Below are 23,638 nucleotides of genomic sequence, written 5' to 3'. Positions count from 1 at the left end.
ATAATGGAAGGAAATAATTCCAATTAGCTAAACAATTACAGGTACTGCTGTAAGCACTCAGTCGCAACAAAACTTCTCCCCCTCTCCTTTTTCTCACAAGTATTATATGCTCAGTTTCAATATTGATCGAATCAGAGCGAGGCAGTCATTGACGATTAACTTCGGGAATTCATAAAATAAAAGATCACATTTCCAGCCACTGTGCCCCGATGACAATTTTATTTTCTCATAATTCCGGTGTTATTCTCCGTAATTCTAGTGTTAAAAGTAAGACACAAGTTCTCAGTTCCCCCTTTTGTTGCCCCAACCACAAAAATCACCCCACCCTCTCCGTCTGTACCACTCATGTCTCTCTCTCTTTCTGCCACCCCTTATTCTTCTTTTTTCCATTCATCCTGCCCCTCGCTCCCTCCTACCGCAAATCTAAATCTGAGCCTGTATTTATACTAAGCTAGTTTCCTTGGGTCAGACTAGCTGGTGTGTGTGCACATGTAGGTGTGTGCATCGCCGGTGGATAAGAGACGAGTCTTTTCGAGAACACACTCGCAATTCGGAGCAAAAACTAAACTGCTCGGAGCTTAAATAGTAAATAAGCGAGAGAAATGGATGTAGAGGGCTTTCAGCCCCCAGGATACCTGTTCGGCGGTTTACCTGGTTCCTGACCACTTCCACATGCACTTCTAACTTTGTTTAGACTATAGATAGAAAATTAACACACCACAAACTGGAGTGTGTCATTATCTGAAAAGGGATATCTGGTGTTTTAGAAGGAAAAAAAAAACAGAAAAGAAGATTGCTGGCCTGCAAAGAAAAAGCACGTTATGAGTCATTACTGAAAATATGAGTCATTTTAAAGGCCCTCCCATCTTAAAACAGTGATAGTTTTGAGGATAAAAACTTGTTTTTGAAGAAAATAGCTGATGAGCTCCAGGTAGGCATCTGGAATTAAAGTGTCACATGTCCCTAGGTAACCTTCTATTACGCTGTCAGTGAGAACGTGGTATTTAAATTGATGTAAATTTGAACAGCGCCGACGTAACACAGGCACACACATACAAAGAGTACGCACACACACGGACATGTTTCTGGTTCTTACATGATTGACCACATTGTACTTCTAGCGATTAAAGCTGAGAGAAAGTAAGAATGCTCTGTTAAAAAAGGGAAGAAAGAAGAAAACTGGAGGGCGACTTACTCATTAGTAGCACTCACAACAGGAAAAGAAAGACGAGAGAGAAGTTTGCTTTATCTTCAAGAGTGAGTGTAACTAAATATTTTCCCTGTGGAACTCTGACTCAGCTCAGCTCCTGCTTACTCATTTACACAATCACTGTCTTTCGTGGCTTCACTGTTTTTCCTCTGTATTTTCTTCATTTCTCCACCTCGACTTCTCTTTTTTGTTGTTTTTTTCCCCCCCTCTTTCTCTCGCTCTTCTAACTCCTGTTTCCAAATCTCACGTCCATCAACTCGTAAACTGGCTGCCTCACTTTTTTTTCCTCCCTCCCTCCCTCTCTCTCTCTCTCTCTCCTTTCCATCCCTCTGTCTTTCCCATCAATCCATCACTGGGCTCTCTGTCATATTCATATGCTTCTTCTGTCTGTTTTTCCAACTGTCATTGTGGGCTGAGATTCCCCCAACACCACCACTACCACCACCACCAGCCAACCCCTCCTCACGCTCCGACCCCCCCGCCCCCCCGCCCCGAACGTGTGTGGTCCGGTCCGACTATAGACCGTTACATTGTCCCAGACAGGTTGGACTGCGCCACTCGCCAGCAGACGAGGGAGGGTGGGGGAGAAGGAGGGAGGTAAGGGAGGTGGAGAGCAGGGGTTCCTAGGGAATGTTTGTTTTTCTGTTTCCAATTTGGTCCAGCCCGAGGAACTCCACACTCCGCTCCGTCTCAAACACACCATTCATGACGGCCTGACGTACATGATTACACACAAATACCCACTCACTAACTCTCTGCTCGCTGACAAGCACACACACACATGTACGTATACACCCATACACATGTTCCTGCTTCCTCAAAACACACACACACTCGTATATATACTGTACATGCACACTGACAACTCCACACACACATCCTTCAAATTCATTTTCAATCATTTTTCCCATGAAACTCAACCCTTTTAATTTATCTTTGCTCTCATCTTTTATTGTTTTCTTATTTGTTATTGCTAATGCCGTTTCAAATGACATGGTGGTCAAACTAATTACGCATGTTTCTTCCTCGTCTTTCAGTGATTCTTTTTTTCCCCCCTTTCCTATGTCCCCGGGAAAAAGATTGTCTTTGAAAGGCCTTTTTTTGATGTGTCTTGCTGCGTTTTTAGATGTTATGTAGACAGAGTTAAGCTCCATGTTCCACCAATTAGAGCACAGAGAGCACATTGTTTCGCATTCGACTCCATCTGAAGTGAATTATTTTAGACAGTTTTGTTGTTTGGATTGCAAACGCACAAATCCAATCTCCCCATGTTCAAATAAAACTTTATCTTGGATCGATACAAACAAATAAGACTGGTCGGACGACTGACAGATATAATGTTTTAGGAACAGTCTCTTCAGTTGTCATGTGGTTGGAATTCGGCTCCATATTCTATCAATCAAACTTTGAAAATACGGAAAACCACATTATTGTATGCTTAAAGGGAAAATCTAATTGAATAAAACTGCATGTATTTATTTAATTTAAAGTTCTTAATTGATATAAACCAGTGAAGAAGAGTTGTGGAAACATAAGCAATGCTTCCTTAATATTATTTTTAAAGTATTGTATTAAGAAAGGTTAATGGAAATAGCAAAACTGCTTAAAACAACACTAGTTTTTACCAAAAAAACAAAGAGTTAATGCACACAATAGGAGACAAAACAGCTTTTCTGAATAAGTTCTGATTGATCAGCTGTTTCCTCTTCTAGAGACTCCAGACAGCTTTTTCAGGGCCAATAATAGATTACATTAAAGAAGAATTACAACTTGCTCCATAAAAAAAAACAACCTCTGAAGACTTCTTTCCAATTTCTCAGGCAAACAACTGATTTTGTTGCTGTCTTTTACATTTTTTCTATTACATCAACACGTAACATATCGCCTCCATTCTCAATTTCTTGTTTTTATCTTTGCAACAGAGGTTAAAATCAAATTCACTTGACGATTACATGAAAACCTGGCAGTAGACAGACAAAACTTAAATTAACTCTCACTTTTCTTTGCAGTTGTTGACTCAACGCTCTATCAAAAAGGCACTTTCAGGCTGGGTTTTGCTTCGATGACAACAATATCTCAACAGCATATCACTGCTCTGATCGCTGCTGTATGATAGACCAGCATCACCAAACATTGTCATCATTTCTGTCTGACAAATCATGTAGTTTGGTATAGATACAGTAGCCATGGCTACCAACAAGCCTCTCCTCTATTTTCTTGGTTATCGGGGTGACAACTCCCGCACATATAATTGGAAAAGGAGCAGAAATGATGACACCACCACCACTTTTCTCAAAAGTTCAGAGATTTTCTACTGCAACCCCTTGAAGTGGACTCACAAAAATGGTAGAGCTCTTTCAAAAAAGGAGTTTGGTGAAGTGCATTTTCTCTGCATGCACTCTGTCCTTGTTGGGCGCAATTCTGAAAAAGACGCTGGTGCACAGAAATAACACGCTAGACGGACGCTTGCAGGCAAACGCAACAGGAAAAGAAGGTACATCTGTTTTTCATTACTCATTTAAAACGTACTATAAAAGGACCAGAAGCCTTATTACGTTCCAAATGTGAGCTTGAAATAGGCATTATTAGCTAAAAATGGAAACTATTAAACTAATATTAAAACTCTCGTATTAATTTCATTATAATTTCTATCATTTTGTCAACAGCCAAGACCTTTAATGCTGTCATCCATGTATGATGGCACTTCAAGATAGTCGGTGACAACTTAACAGGAGCTCTTCAATGGACTGAGTGAACAGGAAAACAATCTAACAATATGGTTTTTACCCCTTTGATGGAAAATATAGATATGATGGCTCCCAGTGGAGCACATGTCAGTACAATGACGCCCACTATGAGCAGTTGAAGAACAGCTGACATAACTCCTTCTGTCCACGTCAAAACAGTGTACTGATGGCTGTCTATGGATTCCTTTCATGGTTCTAGACAAAACAGTTACTCCATTATGAGCCGATCAGCACAAAATCCAGCTGCAAAATATTTATATTTACTAATGTCAGCCCTTTTTTCAATCAAAAGGCCAACAATTCCTGGGTTGTAGTTTCTTTAATGTGAGCATTGTCTGCTTTTCTTTGGTAGGAGATGGAAGTTGTGAGACTTTTGGAAGTTTTTTGGACAAATGTATCAACCTAAAAACATCAACCTAGATTATTATAAATGTCATCATTTAAAGATTTTCTAACAGTGCATGAACTAAGTGATGAAGCAATTAGTCAAGGAGACCATTACCAGATAAATTTATAATGATAATAATGATTGTACACAGTCCTGAATTATAAAAAAAATCAGCATGAGCATTTTCACATGGAGGCCATGGAGCATGAACTTCCAAGTTTTTTTTGTTTGTTTTTTTTTTTTTTTTTTTTTTAAACAATCTGGCCAGAGCAAATTGTTTATCTTTGGCTATTTCCAAAGGAAACATATAGAATAAGTGATTTTGATTAAATATCACAAATTTTAAGCTCATATTAGGATCATTCTCTGATAAAACGGCATGTGTCAAGACCGTCTGAAAGTTCAAAATCTGATGATTCTTTCTACTTTTACAGTTTCTGGCTAAAAAACGGTATCATGTTGGCACTTTTTTTTTTTTTTTTTTTTACACATTTCACACCCGCTGGCATATTTTGAGGTTCATATGGTTAAATTCTAGTGGAGTTTTAAAGAATAGAATAAATATCAGCTGAAATTTTCAGGGTAATTTGATGCAAATGTCACACAGTTTGAGTTGAAACCCACATAGATCAAAAATAACACATAACAGTGTGAAAAAAGCACATTTTTCTAGCAAAAAATAAAATGCTGTGTTTAGTGGTGAAATTTCCTGCCTTTCATTGCTGTTGCTGGTCTGTGCAGTGCACTGATGACAGTCTCAATAACTGCTTTATACAAAACAGAGCTAAGGAACCAACCATCATCAGGATTTCTATGTAGAATCAGTTTATTGTTTGAACATCCATCCATCCATTATCTATACACTGCTTAATCCTCACTAGGGTCGCGGGGGGGGCTGGAGTCTATCCCAGCTGACTCAGGTGAAGGCAGGGGACACCCTAGACAGGTCGCCAGTCTGTCGCAGGGCTACATATATAGACAAACAATCACTCACACATTCACACCTACGGGCAATTTAGAATAATCAATTAACCTCAGCATATTTTTGGACTGTGGGAGGAAGCCGGAGTACCCGGAGAAAACCCACGCATGCACAGGGAGAACATGCAAACTCCATGCAGAAAGATCCCGGGAAAGCCGGGACGCGAACCAGGGACCTTCTTGCTGCAAGGCGAAAGTGCTAACCACTACGCCACTGTGCAGCCCTTGTTTGAACATATATGCCTGAATTAAATCCATAATATTACAGCTTGCCATTGTGTAGCATGTTTGAGCAGAGTCCTAGGTGAGCTGGTATGCTCGGGTTGCAGCAACAGAAGCTGGAAATTCATAGAGCTTCAACTCTAGAGAAAGCAACAGTGTCAAATAACTTCTAGGCCATTTTAAAGTCTGAAAGAAATGCAAAAAAAAATGATGAGCTAAAGATGATAATTACAACTTCTGCACTACATTTTGTACTCACGTCTGTTTCTAAATACTTTGAACAAACTCACATTGTCTATTTGGTTTCCTGGCGTGTCTTGTTAAGTTGCTCCACCTCTAAACTGCAGATATCTGTGCTATCTGTGCATTAGCAGAGACAACAGAACAAAGAAGAACCTCCTTTATCGAGTCTGTCATGAGGCAAGGACACATTGTACCAGCGACTGTATTCTCTTGTGAGCATTATAAAGTAACCCTGATCAACCAGATCTTTGAGCGTGTTCGGGGTTAAAGCTGAGGGAGTAGTCTGTCTATTCATTTTTGCAAGCAACGCCCTGAGCTTTCAAGTTTTGCTCTGACACAGATGCACGTGCAAGTTACTGACACGCTGCCACTTCCCTGCCATAAACAGGTTCCTCTTAATGCCTAAATAAACAGTTACAGGAATGATATCAGTCCACTTCTTCCTGTGGTGTGCGAAAACAGGCCTAATATTAGAAATACAGAGCGAGGCATGGTTCACTTTTTATTGGTTTTAGATTTATGGCATAGTTTGGCTTCATTAAGACTATTTTGGGGATTTTTTTGGGACAGAGGAAGGGGAACTGCCAGGCAATAAATGTTAAAAATGTTTATCTTTAGTCACTTTAACGGGACATTTTATAAAACATTTTTTTATGAAAATGACTCAAATGACCTTTCAGGCCGATCCTTTACTATTTGCAAAAGGGAACATGTAAAAGTGCAGCTTTAAAACAGGGTTTTTTTTACAATACATTCCCGAAAATAAAGCGCATAAAATGTAAAGTTTGGAAGGCTTTGAGACAGCAGGCTGAAATCATCTCAGAAAAACAAGAAAAATGCACATCTAAATGATGATTGGTAAACTCCCGCTGTGGCTGGTAGAGGAGGCAAAAAACTTACCAACCACAGTCAAGCGAGGATCCGCATTTGCCTGGTGGACGGTGTTAATGTCCCGCCTTGATGGACGATAGTAGCGGGAAACCAGGAGCTGCATAAATCAACATGAGACTGTTGATTCTGACCTTGCTCTCCACAGCTAAGACTCTCATACATCAAAAATAATGGAGAACAAACTCTGCTTCAGTGCTAGTTGTAGGCGTAATGGAAGGAACTAGTAGCTGCATAAATCAACATGTTGATTGTTGACTCTTGCCTTGCTGTCTTTTCCCCCCCAAAATACGGAAAACAAACTACAGCTCTGCCAGAAACACACACACACACACACACACACACATCTCACCAGCCTGCCCACGTGTGCCAGACATATCTGATGATTTTAAAACACACACATGCACACACCCAAGAGAGTGTGTGTGTGTGTCATGGTTTGGTTTGTCTCTGTCTGGGTAAGCTCAAACATTACGTCAGTCACACACACACACACACACACACACGCACACACACACACGCACACACACACACACGCACACACACACACACGTACGTACGTCCACAGACTGATACACTCGAACCACGCACGTGCTGCGACGCAACTCAACACAACTCTCTGTCATGTATACACACACGCACAATTTCCACTCCTGGAGAAATCGGACGTTTCCTGCAAGCGGCCGGCTCAACGGGAAAAATGTCTGGACAAACTTAAGATGCACGCACACACACACACACACACAGACACACAGCGGAACATTTTCAGCCCACAATGTTGACATTATATTCCTTTCCAGAGCCCTTCTATCTGCATGCCGGCCAAGTGAAGCAGCGTTTCCCCCATTGAGCACTATCGAGAAGCGAGGCTGGGAGGTTTCGGGGCCCTCGGTGATGTCAGCGCAAGGATGGGCTCCATTCAAAAACTGAACTTTCACCAAAATACAAAGCCAGAAACAATCATGTTAGTGTAGAAACTTGCTGTAATTTGATAAATTAATACTTTTCATTGCAATGAAAACATTCTTGAATGTTTCTCAGTGTCTCAATCAAAGACACTTGGATTGCCCGAGAGGTATTTGATACCATTCTTGCACAAAGCTACAAAATTGATCTAGTAACTGGGTGTCAAAGCCTCTTTTATTTAACAAACAAGGCTATTTTGGCAACGATGCAGAGAGAAAAAGTGAATGCCTGACAGTCATATCATTCCTCAGACGTTTACAATTTGGATTCCACAAACCATACTTTACAAAATGTCTCCCTTTAAACAGTTTTTTCACAACCTACAAGTTAATTTACAACCGAGCAAAGTCAATTCACGCTCACTGAACAAACTGCAACAGGTGTATGGTGAATGTAAGCATATGAAGGTGAGAGTCATCTAAGAGGATGGAGCAGGGCTTAGGAATAAAATGATAACGGCATCTAGATACATAGCAATAGATACTTCATCAAGGAAAACAGTTTTTGACAGTTTCACTGAAATATATTAGATGCAGAAAAGCATCAGGTTTGACAATGTGCCTTGAACAAACCCCACAGTGTGCTCCTTCCCTGGTTCGTAACAGTTAAATTTTTTCCGTTGGCATGCATGCAGGTGTCCTAAGGTGTGCTAGACCACCGCTGCCTGGGTCTTTCCTCACTTCCCATGGTGTGAGATGCTATGGCTTTTTGGTCAAAAAATACCCAGAACCTTGTATCTCCCTCCACTTTCATCTAAGCAACACACTCCCAGCACCATATTGGGGTGCATAGAAGTGAGTAAGGAAGTCCCTGTCTACTGATACCTTGTCCTGGGCTACCACTTGGAGTTTGGGCCCTGTCATTATCAACATTTACAACTCACTTTTACATTGCACACATTTTGTAGGTTTTTATTTGCTGAGTTCACTCTTTTCTCTTAACCCTTCAGTGATCATATTTGGTAACTTCCGTACACGTTAAATATGGTGTTGTTTCCGCCTCTCAGTGAGGTCAAGAAACGTGGTTTTCACTCAGCCAATCAGCGAAGATCCCTCTACGTTACAGCACAGTACATCGTGGCATTTGACCAATCAGCAGAGGCCTGGAACATATCAAACTTTCTCTTTTCTCCAAAGTTGGAAAAAGACAGACTTGCGGCTCAGTCCTCTTGCATATTTGCAGCCAAAACGTCAGAACTAGCCATGGTTAGTTGATGAAATTCACACATTTTATATTTTATGGTTGAGTAGTTGTGCTAAGTGATGACATGTACATTTCTTCCAATGTTTTTAGTTTTTTTTTTTTTTTAACGCTAACGAGCAAGGAACCATATATGGTAACTTCACTGACCTTGAATTTCAACATAAAAATAAAACATTTTGAAAAATGTCACAAAAGTAAAAGTCTTATGTCCTCCAATAACACTCTAAGGTTGAAATTTTGGATTTCAAAGTATTATGAGTGTCCTTTAAAGGGTTAATTTTGTTCATTTGTTGCATCTTATTGATGTTTTTTATTGAGGTCAGTGTCAATTTTACTTGCTTTTTATAAACACAAAATTGTACATTATCAAGCTACTGGACAATATACAAATGTAAATAACCAACTGGTATGGTTCTGTTAATAGTAAAAGGTGGTTTCCAATCAAATTATATAATTAAAAAAATAATAATACGTTTTCCCCCACTTCAGTAGCACTTAGACATACCAATTTCTTTTTTTTTTTTTTTTTTTTAATCAAAAGCTTTATTCTTGTCGGGGTTTTGAAAGGTTTATTCAGAGAGATTTACTTATATTACTGTCATATCCTGATTTCAAGTCTGATTTTATTGTGTAAATCAATTTATTTTTCATATTTTTTTTTATCATTGTGGTAATGTACAAATTACTACCTTGTGTGCCCTGAAAAATTAAGAGGTCAAATTCAAACGGTTAAAGTCAAAATAAACCTGCTAGTCTTTATTTTGGTCTTTTATTTTTTCTTTAAGGATTAATAAATGTCAGTCTACTGATAATAAACAGTTTATTTTGATAGATTTTTTAAGCTATATTGCCAAGCCCTAGTTTTCAAGACGCATAAAGCAGGTTAGCACAGCAGAAATGTTAGAGCTCCGGATAATATGCAAAGATTTCCTTATTTGTTCTAAAATTCAAAAGGATTTTTCTTTAGATTTTTAGACTTAACAACCCCTAAATGACTGCGAAGCACAGCGTGTTGCTAAGCTGCAGTTATTCAGCAACACATTTACGAGATGACCAGTTTAAACAACACTGCGGTGCCCCAAACATTTGTGTTCCACTTTTTCAGCCACTGCTCCTAACTCATCTGCTCTCACTTCTCCCTCTGCATGCTGCTTTTCCTCACTCTCTTTTCTTCCCATATTTCCCCCATTTTCATCTGTAAAACTGAACACAGTCACATATGGCTTCTTATTAAGCATAATTCAGGAGAGACTTTTTGAGACACACTGCTTCCTAATCTTATATGCCAAACTATAGCACAATATTACCGGCACGCAAGCTGAATACATTTGACAAGCAAACCAAGAAGAGCTTGCTTTGTCTCACCCTTCATGACATGACTTATATTTTAAAGCTGGCTAAAGCACTTTCCTGCTTCACAAACTGCCAAACTAATCCTGAATACATTGTAATTATTTGGAAAACAAAAACACGCTGAGCAGTTTTATCATATCATACTAAAGACACATGAGATTTTCCTTAAATCTGGTGAAAGAAGATAAAGTCTAGATATCTTTTCAATGTTAAAAAAAGGTGTGAAGCTTGTGAATGTCCAGGCAACTACATGAACATACGTCATCGTGCAATATCCATACTGGTTTTGTGAACTTCCTGCCAAACTATTTATTCCAGAAACTAAGCTGAACGTTTTTGTACAGCATGGGAATTTAACCTGATCACTTAACTGACTCCGATTTGTCTAAAAGAGCAAGACAGAAGAGCAAAGGGTGAAAAAAAGAGAGAGATTCTCACAGCTCGATGAAATCAGCCTCTAAAGAAAAGCGAGAGGACAACTTTGTGTGTGTGAAGCACTAAAAAGCCCAAAAGCCATGTTGCAGAACAAACGCCATGCCCCCCGCTGTGCTATTCCACCCACTGCAACACACACACACACTCACAGGCCTGAAGTAAATTTAACTGTCAGCCGTAAAGTTTTCAACCATAGCAAGTGATCTTTTGCCCCCTTTTCTCGCCCCACTTTTCCTCCTTCTGTCTATGCAAATGACCCTCATCTGTCCTCCTGTTGTCCATCCCTTCCTATGTTTTATTTTCTTTCTTCCTATTTTCATTCTATTGTCACATTAAGGCATCCCTTCCTTCTTTACTCATGTCTATCACAGCCTTCTTTTGTACCACTCTGTGTGCTTCCTTTTCTCTTTCCCTTCCATCCGTCAATCCATCCATCTTCTTTCCTCCCCAACTCCACAGTCCAACACTGACCTCCTCTTTCCTACCTTCCCAGAAGTGAGAAACTATCCTTTCCTCCTCTTCCCTGTCTCCATCCATTCTCTCCCCTGACCCCCACCCCCCACTACACCTACACAGCACGCACACACACACACACACACACACACACACACACACACACACACACACACACACACACACACACACACACACACACACTTCTGACTGTGGGCCTCTGACACCCACCTCTTCGTCTCCTTCCACAAAAAGTCTCAAAGACCCCCAGATGTGTGCCCCCCTTCATTTCCATTTCAAAAAAGAAACCACCTCCCTCCTTCCCATCATCCATCTATCCGTGCGTCCACTTCTTCACACACACAGCAGACCCTTCAAAAACACACCGTTACACACACACACTTATCAGCAAGAGGATTTCTTTCTATTTTCACTAGGGACAAAAAAATACATAAAAAAATCGAATCAGAACCTCTAAAGGGGAGTTCTGCACTGAAACACGGTCTTTATCAGTGATACCAGAATACTTCCCTTTTAGGAATGTTAAAGACATGCTGACCTTCAACACTTTTTTCTTCCATAGGAAGAAACATGCTGATTGCAACAAATTTCATAAATCTCTGTGGTCTTCAACTGCTTGTTCAGGAGCCAAAGGTGAGCCCTGGGAAAATCACTTGGACGGCATTTTTAACACAACAATCTGCAAAAATTAGGGTTCATCATTGTTATTCGGGCTGTGAAATTAATCAAAGTGTAACAGAAACTTTGTTTGACAAGACGGCTTTCTTGATTTTTCTGCAAATAAATACTTTGAAAACTGCAACGAGCACCTCTCATGAACACTCCCCACTCTATTCCATGGAAGAGGTCCATTGTGAAGACAAAGAATAATGCACACAGAGGTAGCTAAATGCAACTACAACTGCAAAAAATGATTACTTTCTTTAGAAATCCATCTGATGATGATTGACTAACTGAATCAGAGTCTTCAGATGCCTTTTTTGGTTAGATTAATTGTGCAAAAGCCAAGCATATTGAGTTTACAACCCTAGAAAAAAACAGACATCTACATTTGATAACCTAGGACTTAAGAATATTGACATTTTGACCTCAAATTTATTTATATAAGATATTATTATATTATTATTATTATTTCATTATTCTTTACCCAAGTGACAATAAACCATAATACTACATAGCCACTGTGCCACATTTAAAACCATTTAATTCAACAGGTTGTCCCTTTTTTACTCAAAGTCAACCGTTTCATTAAAAGTCAAACAATTTCCTGCATAATGCATGATGCACACATTAAAATAAAGTTCTCATAGCAGAGCACAAGGTGCTACACCTTTAAATATGCCAATTAAGCACTCTTTACTGCTGTGAAAGAAGATGAGTCCCTGCTTTTTCAAAAGTTATGTGGTTTGAAGTGAGGCCCTGAGGGCATCAGCCTCAAACTGTCTGTAAGGCTGCCCCCTCTAAAGCCCAGCGCTGCTACTGTAGGATTATTTTACAGTATCAGAAAACTCCAGACCAGCCCCATCCTGCAGAGAACAGGTGAGACACTTTGCTATGCCACGTGCATTTCATCGCTCCTTTCAGATTTGGGCAAGAAATGTCCAGCTGGACCAAAGGCGACTTGAAAGGGTGTCTCCCTGAGCTTTCTTCCTTTTTTTCTTCCTCTCTGTTACGCAGCAGTCAGCCATGAATAAAATAACACATCAGGCCAGGCTGGCCACTCATGAATTACAGTTGCTTGTTGCATTTCTAATCTGCATTTTCCGTTCTTCATTTTCCACACACCAAAGAGTCCACACAGCCAGAGGCACACGCAAGAAAAATAAAGAAAGGAATCAGTAGAAACAAGTGTGGCTACTCGCTTTAATGAAAAAAACAATGTGCATCATAGTCGCTTAAATCATAGTTTTAATTTGACGGGACGCCATAAAAAGTCTGCCCTTATAACACACACACACACTGTCAGACACATGCATGCACACAGCACAGTGAGGACAAAGACTACTTTGAAAAGTTACTCAGCCACCAGATGTTTTAGCCTGATCCCAGACTACAATACTAATGGGGCTGTACATGCATGTGTGTGTGTGTGTGTGTGTGTGTGTGTGTGTGTGTGTGTGTGTGTGTGTGTGTGTGTAGGAGAACAAGAGGGAAAGAGTCCAATGGTATTAAAAGCAGCAAAACTGAGTCCCTTTCCTCAGCAGGTACACAGTAATAAGAAAGCTACAAACGCTTTCAGCACTGAAACAATTTGCTTCGAATTTCACCCTGCATCCCAGAAAACACACATTCACACATAGAAACTGCAAGTTTTACACTTGGGGGACTCAACATTGTGAGCACACGTGCATTCACCGAGGGGCTGAGAGCACTTTACACGTGCGATCACATCCATCCATGAAATAAAGAGGTATCAGCCGGCAATAACGCTGTATGACTGCGAGACTACATGCGACAGACAAAACGCACATTTGCTACACAAGTGTGCCACATCAAACCTTGGAAGAATTATCATTGTGCCTGAAAAAGATCCCAACAGTAAATAAATGCTACATTGTATTTAAAGTTAAATGCAGTACTTTTTGAGTGAGTAAATAAAGTATTTTGACAGTGATTGCAGTACAATAAAGCACACTTACAGTCTGTCCTGTCTTGTATTACAGACATAACAAGAGAGAGATTTAGAGATAAGACGAAAGAGTCATTTAGAGAGAGAAAAAGGAAAATGTGAAGCGCATGAAGACAGAAAGCAAGAAATTTGTCAGCTAAGAAATCAAAGTGTGTGTGTGTGTGTGTATGTGTGCGCGCAGCTTCTTGGTTTGACTGTTGACAGAGCAGACAGTTAACCTTCTGTACAGAAATAAACAATCAGCAAGTCAATTCAATCATAACCAAGCAGCAAACGAGATAGACCCGACCTCAACCGGAGGAGATAAATGCCAATAGACTCTTAGAATAACTGATAGCCATCTATCAACAACGCTCAGCCGTCTGGAGATGAATGTTCACTAATACTAAGCGTGAGAGGATGTGTGCAGATGGATGCCATATTAATGAAATATATGAAACTACAGAGGCTTGAAATCACCTGTTAACAGACAACCACTTTAGAAATAACCAGCGGAACACTCATAACTCAGATTTGCCCTGAAGTAGCAGAAATGAAAGCTAATGTTGGATACACGCAGAGTAAAACCTCACAAAGTGGAACATGCTCGATCTTGCAGTTTCCTACTGTAACAACAACAGGTGAATGTGTGGAGTCGCAGCAGGTAATTCTCCTACAAAACCAAATGACTTTCTGTCATTCAGAATCAAGCGACGACGGCCAACTTTTCATGCAAGCAGCTTCCCTGATTTAAAAAGAAAAGCAGAGGAAAGAAATCGCAACACTTCCACTTGAGAAAAGTCTCGCTGAATTAAGCATACAGTACTTGAGGAAAATGGTTTCATACTCTCTCCATCTGCGTGTTTTTTTTTCTTTTTTCTTTCTGCTACAACACAAAGAAGCTTACAACATAAATCACATTCAAATTCATGCCACTTACACCACTGTCACATTTTCCGTAGTTAATTTTCACTGTCTGCCTGCTGGGTGCTGTGTGAAAAGCCTAAAAAAAAAAAATTACAGATGGAGCAATCCTCACGGGAACACTTAAGAAAACAGTATAGAAATGTACTCATTACGACGCAAGTTTAAATCTCTTTCTGCAGCTTGCAGCAAATGTCGCAGCCTCTCACCGTTTAGCTCCTCATTATATACTGTATTATAAAGAGCAAGCAAATCAGAGATATACAAGAAGTGTACAAATCTGTACAAGGAAGCTGGTTTAGAAACATTTAGAAAGTCACGATCCACACAAATTCAAAAGTTAAAGAAGAGAATATCAGGATCACTCTTGCCACTTGAATTTTTTTTAACTCACTACATTTTAGTTGAATTTTTTTTATATGCAAATTAGGAGTGTAGTACAACATACTCCCAACAACAACATCTTAACCAGAAGGACAGAAATTTGATGTGAGGCCTGTGAAGCCAGCAGGTAGACTTCACACAGTGAAATTAAACTGAAGACTAGTCTTTCAAAAACCTCCACTCAAACAGCATGTTTACTGTGTTGGATTATCCCGCTCTTGATCCTTTTTAAGTCATCTGAGTTGTGTTTTTTTTACCATCCATGAAGGCACCAAGGTAGCCAAAGAGATGATAAATGCACCTACTGTATGAGGTTCTAATGTGGCAGCTGCAAGCATTATTGGTCCACTTTGCTAAGAGCTGCAAGACAGATTAGTACTGGATCTCATTCAAATTCATTATGCAAGGATTAAAAAATAGAAGATGGGCATTTCACCAATATTTCACCTCAATTATAAAACTGATTCTCTTCTAATGATATTTGCTGCATGAATTTTTTTGGCTCAGGAAGCTATAACCAGTAAGTGTACTTGACCTTTTAATGGTTTGGAATAATGTAATTTTCAAACGAGAGACGGTTTAGAGGAAGATTTTACTATTGTCACGATAAATATAGCATCACGGTGGACAACAGGAAGAGTGGAAATACACTTTTACACAGATTTTACAATACAGAGTTAACTTTAAAGCTTTTGAAAGTCAGTTTTTTCATACAAATCTGATTAGATTTCCACATTTTTGTAAACACATTTTGTCAAGTTTGTCTCAAGGTACTCATTGATAACTTTTTATAGGGAAACACCTCTCTCTAAACGACAATGTCATCCATTTTTAAGTCCTATTTCCTTTTTTCTGTCCTTTAAATCAGGATAACACCTGTAGTTTAGCTGAGAAAAGACGCAGAAGACGCAGCACCGGCGAAACCACACGTTTGTGTCTAAAGTTTGAAACTTCCAATTTTCTCTCAACTGGAAAAGAAAACCACTGCTGAGTAGTAAATGCGACAAAACATGTTGCATGATTTTTTTTTTGGCTCAGGAAGTTATAACAAGTAATTGTGATTAACCTTTTAATGATTTGGAATTTGGAATAATGTCATTTTCAAATGAGAGACCATTTAGAGGAAGATTTTACTATTATCACAACAAAAATATAGGATGATGGTGGACAATGTGAATCAAATGTAGACTTTTGAGAGTGGAAATACACTTTTACACAGATTTTACAATGCAAAGTGAACTTTAATGCTTGTGAAAGTCAGTTTTATCATACAAATCTGATCAGGTTTCCAGACTGAACATGTCAAGTCTGTCTCAAGGTAGTCACTGATAACTTTTTATAGGGAATACACCTCTCTCCAAATGACAATATCATCTGTCCTTTAAACCACCATAACACCTGTAGTTTAGCTGAGAGAAGATGTGGAAGCTGCAGCAATGAAGAAACCACACGTTTGCGTCTAAAGTTTGAAACTTCCAATTGTCTCTCACCTGGAAAAGAAAACCACTGCTGAGTAGTAAATGTGACAAAACGTTTCCATACAACAACACTGGAAACAACAATTCATCAGTTCATCATTCATTTAGAACTATAAGCTGATTTATTGGAAATTTAGCTTAACACAGGGTTGGAACAAATCACTTGTGGTGTTGTACACAAGGTCAGAACTCAACGGAGCAGTGATTGATAACTGAACATCTGCGTGTGCGGGAAGCATCAGCGTGATTCGTATACTGCTGAGTCAAAGCAGGCAGAAACTCACAACTCATTGTACAACAACTTTCAAGCCAAAGCTGCCCTACGCAAACACACAATACATTTCGTACTGTACATTTTTAGAGATTTAACTGACACGGGACCAAGCAGGTGTTGTGGGGTTTAAACCTTCTGTAACAGGAGAGCTTCTATAACCACAAGGCCATACTGCCGCCTGTGTCACCACCTTGGGCTGGGGTATGTTTAAATCGCTCAACCGCCACTTTATCGCTCTGCACTGCATCGTGACAGAAGGACTTTTACTCTCTCAGATCAAAAAGGGAGAAAAATTGTCCCGTATTTAGGTCTTGTACGCCCCGAAAAAAAAAACTAAAAAACAGAAAGGAAAAAAGAATCATTTCACCCTAAACCAAGACCATGTGCTCGTTATCTAAAGCAGGCCATCGAAAAGACAGACTTAAAAGTCGAAAATAGGCCCAACGACATTAGAGACAAACTCCAGCCTAAACAAGACTGCACTAACCACAGACAGAGTGGGGATGACATTTTGGGCATTTAGCAGACACTCTTTTCCAGAGTGACTTCCAGTAAATGCAACAAGAGAATAAGCTCAAATCCCTGCATCGCCAACGTTAAACGCAGCTAATATAAAGTCATGAAATACCCCAAACAATATGTCCAGACAGTTAAATAAGTTAAAAAACAATTGTGTCCTTGGGATATGAGCAAAACAGGAGGCCGGGTAATAAAAAAAAAAAGTGCTAGCTACAGAACTATGAGCCAAGAGAGCCAGAAGCCTTGAAAAAAAAAGTTTTTTTCTTTAAATAAACTATCCGTGACAAATGGATGTTTTCCTTTATCTGAACTGCAGGCAGGGTTGAGATGAAAAACGGCTGATTGCTCTAATAGATGCTATCTTCTCCCGGCTTATTGGAAACAGTGCGAGTTAAAACAGTTCCTGCTCATAAACAAATGGGATTAGAAATTAGAAATAAATAGGCAGTTTGTGCAATCACATGAATAAAAGTCCTTTAACGCTCTCTGACGAAAAGGTCTGAGCGCAGACTTCATTAGCGCGGTGGGTTTAATGGTGCTATATTGAGATGTTAGGTAAATGTCAGCTGTGAACACTTATGATAAACTATTTGAGCATGGTTTCCTGCCGATCTAATTATCTGACACAGCAAAAATACACAAAAGTAAAAGTCAAACTTGCAGGGGAAAAAAGAAAAAAGTTTGAAACAGTTGCTGGTGGTGTCGTTTTAGTAATAACTAACAAACCATTTCCAAATTATCTTAATATGACTGTGAATTTAAAGAGCTGCTCTCTCGTCAGATCAGAGGAGCAGCTCTTCCCTTCAGCAGGCAACAGGTTTATGAATCTGCGAGTATGATGTTAACATGGCAGCCATAGAAATACTGTTAATAGCAAAGCAATAACAACACGAGATGAACTAACCTCTGCTCCTGATAATGTACATTTAACAAGATTAAACAGGCAGAAATGTTGAGAAAGAAGAAAAAAAGAGGCAGTAGTTACCTAAAACCTCTACAGGAGGAAGATATAAGCCTTCCATCAGTCCTGTAAATATTTCTCCTGTTTTACTTCTTACCAAAGCTAGGTGAGATTATTGATTCACACTCCCTGCAGGTTTGTACAACTTCTTTAAGTCTTAAGCAACAAAATCCATCACGTCTACCAGCGAAATCACTGCTAAAAAGCAGCTCGGACCAGGTTAAAGTTTTCTACTCTCTATCTTAGACCGGCCTTTTTCTTCCCCTCTCACACGGCTCTGAAAACGACCAAAGACAAATGCATGGCAGCCCACAAAATCACTACAGTTGTTCCTCATGTCTTACAGAACATCAAACCATCAATAAAACACAGGAGATGCATTCCAGCTAGTTGAACAGGACATTTCTGACTTCCCTCGCTCCATGTGTTCTCTCTCCCTCTCGAAACTTTCTCTCTCTTCCAAGTTCCACCACAGAGACTTCACATATTGCAGCCATATGAGTAAAGTCTCCGCCGCACATACAGACACACACATGCAGGGGGACAAAGTGCTGTGCTGTCTCCCGCGAACGTGTCACACACACATACAGGAATGAGATTTTTACAAGCAAGAGGTTCTCTTTAGGAAGTTGTCAACTATTTTGACGTTTAATAGCGGCTTCAAACAAGGCCGTAAGATACAATAATATCCAGTGTCTGGGAGTAGGGAAAATCTTCTAGGAAAAAAAAAGTTATGGAGCCCGATTGATACTTTGGCAGATGGAGTGTTTTTACTAATTTTATAGAAGATTGTTAAAAGTTGTAAAAAGTCTGACAGACATGATAACTTTGGGTAGAAAGGACAAGTTATTGGGACACGAACTGTTTGCAGTTAAGAGTCGCTGTAACCAGGAGCAGGCAGAAAACTTCATCAGACAGCAAAGCCTGAAAATATTACCAGCTAAATAAAAAGAATTTATTAGAATTAGAAATTTACTAAAAACACTTAATCCGGATTTGCAAAAGTTTCCGAAAGTGCTTTGAGATGAGGATAAATTGATGTTATCCAGGTGAGATAACAAAAGTAATAAAAGCAAAAGATGATCGTACCTACAGGAAAAAATAAATCACCACTCCGTATGCTAAAGTGTCAAAAAGCAGATGTGAAAACACTGTTGGGAAACGTTGCACGTGAAGCTGAATGCATCACGTAAATTTAACTTGAACTGATACCGAAAACATACAAAAACTTCAGTAATTTCATTCAACTTTGACGACACTTCTACACACTTTTAGTTTTGCTTCTTCATGTGAAAGTCTGCAAACTTTCGCTCCTCAAAAGTCTAAACAAACCCTCGACATTTATAGTTTCACAAGTAAGATTTGTGTTGCTGCTTGTGAGCAACTTAAACCTTAAAAGTTCAACCCATCTCGTGTAGTTTTCCTCAAGCGATCCTCACAGGTTTTTACGAGCTGAAGGGAAGCGAGTGTGTAACTTTTCTCCCTTGTGCTGTGGCCCGAGAAGAGCACGAAAAGTTACACGACTTACCAAACAATTATGACTTAAAATTTCCAGATTTAACTCTAAGCTTTGTTGTGCCGACTTCCGCTTGACGATGCAAAGATGCAGGAAGTTTTGGACGTGAATAAATTACTGCATTTCAGAGCAAAGGTTTGCAAATCTTTTTGTTTTTTAAACATACACCAGCGAGGTTATCTGCTGAATAAAAGTCGGTCCACACATAAGCGAGCTCTTTTTGGGGGGCCTAGAATTGGAGAAGTCTGGTTTGATGTAAAAAAAAAAAAAAGGCTTCCTTGCAGTGTGTGCCTCATTGTGCTGCCTTCACATACTCTGCTCTCCCCACAGAGTTGTCATGCCTACCCAGCTCCCTTATCTCAAAGGAACATCACAGTTTCTTACGACAGGGGAGGGAGTGCAGGGGAACTTTTTTTTTCCTCTTTTTAAACAAAAGTTGAGTGGAAATGCAACTCAGGCTTTCCTGGCATGAAACAACAACAACAACAACAACAAATAAATAACTGATATTCGAGTTAATAAGGTGGATGAGAGAAGAGGAGGAAGAGGAGGAGGGGGGTACTTTACCATGCGCTCTTCCTAACAATGAAAAAAACAGCGCCATAAACCGGCTGATAATCTACTTTTTGTCCGCTTTTAATAAACTATCACAAGTCAGCGTTTTAGCTGAACACCCCGCATTCTCTCCCTCTCTTTCTCTCTCTATCATGTGCGTCATTCGCAGCAACAGCAGCAATCTGAACTTGAGTATCAAGTTTGCAAAAAAAAAGTTATCAATGAAAACAGGCAAAAACAATCACACGGCAGCGGCGGAGCGACTCGATCGGGTTCGCGGGTGGACACACAAGCAAGCGGGTTGTTTTTTTTTTTTTTTTTTGCCGTGGATAAATGAAACTTAAAAGAAGAAGATACGAACCTACTTGAGGCGACTAAAGTCACTCCACGTCCCCCTTGTTGCTGGCTTCAAGTGTTAAATCAAAGCAGTAGCCGTTTCCCCTCCCCGAGTTGTAGAAGAAGAAGAAGAAGAAGAAGAAGAAACCCCCCCTTCCCCCGGTGAAAGATTTCTATTTGTGTTGAGGGTGTCCCGAGCAGCAAAATGTAAATTGCCATGTGAATTCAAAGCGCTGCTGCTCTTTTTTCCTCCTCTCCTCTCCTCTCCTCTCCTCTCCTCTCATTCAAGCTCAGGAGCATTTCTTTTTTCCTTACCGACCGACGCCGCTCAGGCCGTTAGTTACATAAGACGCAAACCGACTGCTGCCCGTCGTAAAAACTACTAACGGCTAAACACGCACAGCAGCAGCAGCAGCGGAGGCAGAGGAGGCAGCAACAACAGCAGCATTTTGTCTCCTAATCGCTTCCTTTTTTTGACACACACACAAAAACGAGACATCTCATCCGATTCCGATAGCATGCATTATTATTTTTTTTCCTCCATAATTTTTACATCCCCTCCCTCTCCTCGCACCAATGCATTGTGTTGTGCATATTTCTCCTTTGGGTGCCGCTTACCTGTTGATCAAAAAAATAAAGCGTCTTTTCTCTCTTTCTCTGTTGTGTGTGTGTCTCCCTGTTAAGATGGTGGCTGGCTTGGCTTGGCTTGGCTTGGCTGGTTCGTCTCTTTCTTTGAGGGCTTTTTCTTTTTTTTCTTTTTTTTTTGTTTGTTGATGATGTCGGACGGGGTGACTGTGAACTACAAGCTAATAGTGGCTGAGGTTGTTTTTTTTTTTTTTTTTGCAGCAATATTCCGACGTTGTAGTTGCAGTTATTGAGTTAAGCCCCCCCGCCACTATAAAAAGGAAGAAGAGAAAGTGAGGGGGGAAGTTTGCCGGCCACAGCAAACCAAATCAGCTCGTTATCAGTAATTTTTCTTGATTTTTTTTTCTGTTCAGACTGGTGTTATCGCAGTGCTGTGACAGGACCTCTCTGCAGGCTGTGGGCATTACGTCAGAGGAGGAAGACACAGCAGCTCTATTAATATCAAGAAGCCACCCGAAGACCGACTCTTAAAGCGACACACACACGCTCTAACCTCACCTATTTACACGCCAGCCCTGGACCGAATCAACTGGTCCGGCTAATTCAGGAGAACTGACTCTTAAAGGGACAGTTAGACATGAAAAAAGTCCAAATGAGCTCTGATTAGCTGATAAAAACTCAAATCCCAAAGCAAAATCTTAATTATACATAAGTAAAATTGATGTGTTGATATAACTGATATTGGTAAAACATGATAATTTACCTCCACTAACATAAATCAAGTGTTCTGGCTAATTCAGGCGCACTGACTCTTAAAGGGACAGTTAGACATGAAAAAAATCCAAATGGGCTCTGATTAACAGATACAAACTCATATAAAACATACATATTAGAGCAGCTGGATACAAATGAGACATGGAAGAAGCAGGACAACAAAGTACAATAAGACTATAAAAAGCAATGATACAATAAATACTATGTACATGTTTCATGAGCGCAGATGAATTTACAGGTATGGCATCACAGATTATGCACCCAACTCTGATGAACCCTGATTCTTAAAGGGACAGTTACACACGAAAACCTCAAGTGCCAAAATCATATCTAAGATCAAAATCTTGGGCCATATAAAATTAAGAAAATGTATTTAATCTAGACCAAATCTGTTCAGGTGTCATTGTAGACTGTAAGATCAGAGGTCCATGCATATTAAAAGGTGGATTGGACGTGCTGTTTTAGTGTACAACAGTAACATATAGAAGAAAAAAGTGTTGCAGCAAGCGTAATCAAGGGATTATAAATCTCAAAAAACAAGACAAATACTTCCAAAAATGTAGAAATGTGCAAATTAACGACTCTTATCTGCTGTCATTTGCTTTTTACCCATAGGGCAAATTGCCAAACAAACAAAAAAAAAAACAAAGTTCTAATCTCATATGTCAAACAAAACTTTGCATCACTCTCATAATTTTGCTGTCCTTTTCTTCCTCCTTAATATTGGTGTCACAATAAACACATATCAGCACTGCAAGTTTGTGGCTTTTATGCAAGCATGTGCACCAGGACACGCATGGACACACAAATACTAGAGGCTTCAATAGAACAGTGCATCCAAACGTTGCTCTACAGCACCTCCAGTGGCTGAAGCTCGCCGTGGTAGCTTTAAGTCTTGATTGAAAAGGATTTAGCTTCAGACCATTAACACTGATGGAGACATTGCATTCTTTACAGAGGAAAAAGTATTTGGAATACATAAATACAATGTCAAAATACTCTGCTACATATTAAAATGAACATACAAAGTCACAGAAGCAAGCCTTTTGTGATTGTTGATTTGCCGTATATATCATACAAATGATTTTACCACACTAATCTTTTCCTTGCAGCAAAACAAAGTTTAAGAAGAGGCAGATGGTGATGACTCATATAAACTTTTTAATACTTAGCTGAAAAACACAAAATGTAGTTGTTGCACAAGTTTTTAATCATTTATATTCACACTAAGCTCTTGAATTGTTTTACTAGAACTTAAGGCCATTTAATAAGCAAGGTGCAAATGTTCTACACTCGGACGCAGTTAAAAAGTACATAAATCTTTCACTGCCTCAAAATACCTGAAAAACTCAAGTTAAACTCATACTAACAGGACCAAACTCATATCTCAAATCAAAACCTTGGGCCATATAAAATTAAGAAAATGTGTTTAATCTGAACCAAATTTGATTTGGTCTCCTCCTACACTGTAAGATCAGAGGTCCATACATATTAATACCTCTTATCTGCTATTACTAGCTATTTAACCAGAGGGCAAATGAAACATGAGCCAGCATGATCAAAGTCTCCATCAGTAAATTAATATGTAAAATGATAATTTACCTTGTCGTGGAA

The 23,638-nt window shown here is 39.5% G+C and overlaps 1 protein-coding gene across 3 annotated transcripts in view; it reads right to left on the bottom strand.

The window, feature by feature from the left end:
- trps1 (trichorhinophalangeal syndrome I) overlaps positions 1–21,752 on the bottom strand; it is a 139,367-nt gene extending 117,615 nt beyond the window's left edge. The window contains exon 1 of one of the 3 annotated variants that reach the window (XM_023275374.3): positions 21,284–21,752. The gene's annotated coding sequence lies outside the window, so the exon portion shown is untranslated. The other 2 variants (XM_023275375.3, XM_035950557.2) reach the window with 2 other exon arrangements.
- Positions 21,753–23,638: the final 1,886 nt, after the last annotated feature.

The sequence above is a fragment of the Amphiprion ocellaris genome, chromosome 15, assembly GCF_022539595.1.
Source record: "Amphiprion ocellaris isolate individual 3 ecotype Okinawa chromosome 15, ASM2253959v1, whole genome shotgun sequence".
In the NCBI taxonomy this organism is placed as follows: domain Eukaryota; kingdom Metazoa; phylum Chordata; class Actinopteri; family Pomacentridae; genus Amphiprion; species Amphiprion ocellaris.
The sequence above is the reverse complement of the archived record's forward strand: the minus strand, read 5'-3'. Positions and strand labels throughout refer to the sequence as shown.